This window comes from Canis lupus, chromosome 14 (genome assembly GCF_048164855.1).
Source record: "Canis lupus baileyi chromosome 14, mCanLup2.hap1, whole genome shotgun sequence".
Classification (NCBI taxonomy): domain Eukaryota; kingdom Metazoa; phylum Chordata; class Mammalia; order Carnivora; family Canidae; genus Canis; species Canis lupus.
Genome location: NC_132851.1, coordinates 23,510,993 through 23,515,873, shown reverse-complemented (window position 1 = coordinate 23,515,873; position 4,881 = coordinate 23,510,993).

Genomic DNA, 4,881 nt, shown 5'->3' with positions numbered 1-4,881 from the left:
GCTAATGTGGTCTGCGTTTTGTTTGACAATTTTCATATTTGAAATGTCAAGTATTAGAAATAAAGCCTTTGAATAATATATTTATATTATGTTTCCCCTGCTATATGTAAACTTTGTATAACCATAAATAACTAGTAGTAATTTCCCTCTCTGTCTCTTTTATAAACTTGACACTTCATTCTGCTCTGATGTTTGCTAGATTTTAAATATATTTATTTGACAGAGCAAAAGCCCTCTTTTCCGGGTTAATGATGTCCTTGAATACAGAATAAAAATTAGCAGTGATTAGTAGGTTTCAGTGATTTTTTTTCCATTTTATTAACTGAGTTTTTTAAAAACTGTGGTAAAATACACATAACAAAATTTGCCACTATAGCTGTTTTTAGGTGTATGATTCAATGGCATTAATTATGTTCACAATGTTGGGCAACCATTACCACTATTAACAAAACATTTTCATCATCCCAAACAGAAACTCCATAACCGTTGAGCATTCCCCCTCCCCCAAGCCCCTGGTAACCTTTAATCTACTATTCTATTTCTCTGAAATTGCCTATTTTTGATATTTCAAGTAAGTGGAATTATACAATACTTTTCCTTTTGTACTTGATTATCATAATGTTTTCAAGGTGCATTCATGTTGTAATATATATCAGTACTTTGTTCCTTTTTTTTTTTTTTTTTAAGTAGGCTCCATGCCCAGCGTGGAGCCCAGTATGGGGCTTGAACTCATGAGATCTTGGTCTTGAACCCTGAGATCAAGACCTGAACCAAGATCAAGAGTCGGAGGCTTAACTGATTGAGCCACCCCAGGTACTTCTGTTACTTTTTATGGCAGAATAATATTCCAGATGGTAGCTGTGTTTTGTTTGTTTGTTGTTTTATTTGAGTATAGTTGCCACACGATGTTACATTAGTTTCAAGTATACAACATAGTGATTGAACAATCCAATATATACATTTTATTTATTCTTCTGTTGATAGACGATAGACATTTGAGTTGTTTTTACCTTTTGGCCAGAAAAATGCTACAGTAAACATGGGCGTGTATAAGTATCCATTTAGAGTCTCTGTTTTCAGTTCTTTCAGGTATTTATCTAGGAGCAGAATTGCTGAATCAAATAGTAATTCTGTGTTTAAATTTTTGAGGAACCACCAAACTTTTCTACAGTGACAAAATGTCTTCCATAGTGTCTGTAACCATTTTACTCCAGTTTCTTTGTATCCTAGCCAACATTTTTTATTTTCAGTTTTAAAAAGTTATTATTATTATTATTATTATTATTATTACTACTAGTATTACTATCCTAATAGGTATGAAGTGGTGTCTCATAGTTTTGATTTGCATTTCTCTAATGACTAATGATGTTCCACATCTTTTAGCTGTTTATTGACTATTTATAGATTTTCTTTGGAGAAGTAAGTGTGTGTTCAAGTCCTTTGCCCAAGTATAATTGCGTTGCTTTTTGTCGTTGAGTTTTAGGGGTTCTTTGTATATTTTGGATGGAAACCTTTAACAGATTATATGATTTGCAGATACAGTCACTTCTCATTATCCACAGATTCTGTTTATGAAATTTGACTACTCACTAACATTTATTTGCAATCCTGAAATCAATATTCATGGCACTTTTGTGCTCATCCACACACATGTGAATGGTGGCAAAACATTTGAATTGTCAAACTGCGTGTTCCCAGATGAAGTTTAAAAAAAAAAAGTTATGCTTTGCCTCTTATTTCAACTCTCAGATTATAAAGAAACATCCCTTCTGTAGTCTGTTAGTGCCACTTTTAAAGTATTTTTGCGTCTTTTCTTGGTGATTTAGCTGTTTAAAATGACCCTAAGTGTTGTGCTGAAGCACTGTCTAGTGTTCATAAATGCAAGAAGGCTGTTAAGTGCCTTATGGAGAAAACACGTGTTAGACAAGCTTTATTCAGGCATGAGTTATGGTGCTGTCGGCTGAGAGTTCAATGTTAATGAATCAACAATGTATATTAAATAGGGTATCTTTAAACAGAAGAACACATAAAACAGGTTATGTATTAATCAGTTTATGAAAACGTTATGATCGAAAAACTCCCAGGATTCTCCCTAGGAGAATTTGTTCAGTATTCACTGAATTAGTGACTCTATAGAACATAACTATTGAGAGGAACAAAAATTGACTATATTTTCTTCCTTCTGTGGATTGTATTTTCACTTTCTTGATAGCATCATTTGATGAACAAAAAATTTTCTACTGTGATAATGTTCAATTTATCTATTTTTGTTATTGTTGTTATTTATGCTTTTGATGTCATATCTAAGAATCCATTTCCAAGGGGTGCCTGGCTGGCTCAGTTGGTAGATCATGAGACTTTTGATCTCTAGATTGAGTTCAAGCCCTGTATTGGGCCTACAAATTATTTAATAAGAAAAAATCCATTGCCAAATCCAAGGTCATGAAGATTTACCCCTACGTTTTCTTCTAAGAGTTTTATGGTTACAGCTCTTTTTTATGTTTTTTATTTTATTTTTTATGGTTACAGATCTTATATTTAGATCATTAATGCATTGTGAATAAATTTTTGTATATGGCTTGAGGTAAAAGTCCGACTTCATTCTTTTGTTTGTGGTAATCCAGTTATCCTAGTGCTATCTGTTGAAACAACTATCTTTCTCTTACTGAATGGATATAGCACCCTAGTCAAAAATCAGTTGCCTATATTTATGAAGGTTTATTTCTAGACTTTCACTTCTATTCCTTTGGTATATATACTTATCCTTTTGCCATTGCCACACTGTTTTGATTATTTTAGTTTTATAGTAAGTTTTCACATCAGGAGTATGAGTCCTTAACTTTCTTCTTTTTCAAGATTATTTTGTATACTTGGGGTCCCTTGCAATTATATGCAAATTTGAGGATTGGCTTTTCCATTTCTGAAAAAAAGTTATTAGAAGTTTAAATTATGAACCATGGAAGCAGTTATGTTGAATCTTTAGATTGCTTTGGGTAGTATTGACATCTTAACAATATTCAGTATTCCTATCTATGAAGATGAGATGCCTTTCCACTTATTTAGGTCTTATTTCTTTGAGCAAGTTTTGTAGTTTTCAGTGGATAAGTCTTTCACTTCCTTGGTTACATGTTATTCATAGATATTCTTTAGATGCTATTGTTATTGGAATTGCTGTCTTAATTTGTTCTTCAGATGTTTATTGTACAGAAGCAACTAATTTTTGTTTGTTGATCTCATAACCTCCAATTTTGCTGGATTCACTTATTAGCTCTAGTAGTTTTCTTGTGGATTCTTTAGTATTTTCTATATGTAGGATCATGCCCTCCTTAAATAGATGTAGTTTTACTCTTTTCCCATCTGGATACCTATTTTTCTCATCTAATTGCTCTGGCTGGAACTTCTGACACTGTGCTGCATAGCACTGGTGAAAGAGGACATCCTTGTCTTGTTCCTGATCACAAAAGAAGGCTTTTAACCTTGCCATCAAATATCATTATCTGTGGGCTTTTTATTAATGTCCTTTATCATGTTAGGGAAGTTGTAGTCTTAGTGTTCTGACAGATTTAATTGTGAAAGAGTGCTGGATTTGTGTCAGATGCTTTCTCTGGCATCAATTGAGATGATTGTATGGTTCCCCCCCTTCATTCTATTAATATGATGTCTTATATTGATTATTTTTCTTGTGTTAAACCACTCTTGTATTCCTAAAATAAATCCCACTTAGTTATAGTGGGAGGGCACTGGGAGGGGCTTTCCTGATGAAAGAAGTGGTGAGCTGGGATGCCTGGATGGCTCAGCGGTTGAGCATCTGCCTTCCGCCCAGGGTATGATCCCGGGATCCGGGATCGAGTCCCACGTTGGGCTCCCTGCGTGGAGCCTGTTTCTCCCTCTGCCTGTGTCTGTGCCTCTCTCTCTCAATCTGGGTCTCTCATGAATAAATGAATAAAATCTTAAAAAAAAAAAAGTGGTGAGCTGAGACCTAGTAAATGCAGGGAAGGTTGTAAGATAAAGGAAAGACTTGGAGTGGGGGTCAGGGGCAATGTAGGAGGCCTATTCTGGAGAGGACCCAGCCTGGCTACAAAGCAGGATTCAGTGAAAGAAATGAGGTAGGGAAGGATAAAACCTTTATAGGTGATGGATATGTTCATCATCGTGAGTGGAGGGAGGGTTTCATAGAGATATACCTATGTCAAAATTCATTTTAAATATGTGTAGTTGTTAATTATAACTTAATAAAGTTATATAAACAGAAACACAAAAATAAATAAACAAAAGAATAAAACAGTATGAGTTAGTTTGGCGTCAGACTGTAGATGGCTTTGAATGCCTGAAGAATGTATAGTTAGTAAGGCATTGCGCTTTTTATTTTATTTTTTAAAAGATTTATTTATTTACTCATGAGACACACACAGAGAGGGAGAGGCAGAGACATAGGCAGAGGAAGAAGCAGGTTCCTCACAGGGAGCCCAATGTGGAACTGGATCCCGGATCCCAGGATCAGGCAGGCCCTGATCCGAAGACAGGTGCTCAACCTTTGAGCCACCCAGGTGTCCTGGTATTGGGCTTTTTAAAAGTACCTCTAAGGTCTCCCTTGGGCCAGGAAAGTAGTAACCTCAGACACCCATCTTTGAGGGCTGGATAAAACTTCCTCTTGCTTCATAGAGCATCTGGATTTCTGGGCAGTTCCAAAAACGATTTGAAAACAACCAGTCTTCCCACCTTTGGTTAAAGCCTATAGTCAAAGATAATATTCTGGTGTTCTGGAAGGGAGTATCTTTGAGAGGCAGAAATAGAAATTTAGCAGGGCTCAAGACCGGGAGAGGTGTGGAGGTCTGTAATTTCTAAGTATAGTGAGAACAATCTTGTACTCTGGAAGCACCC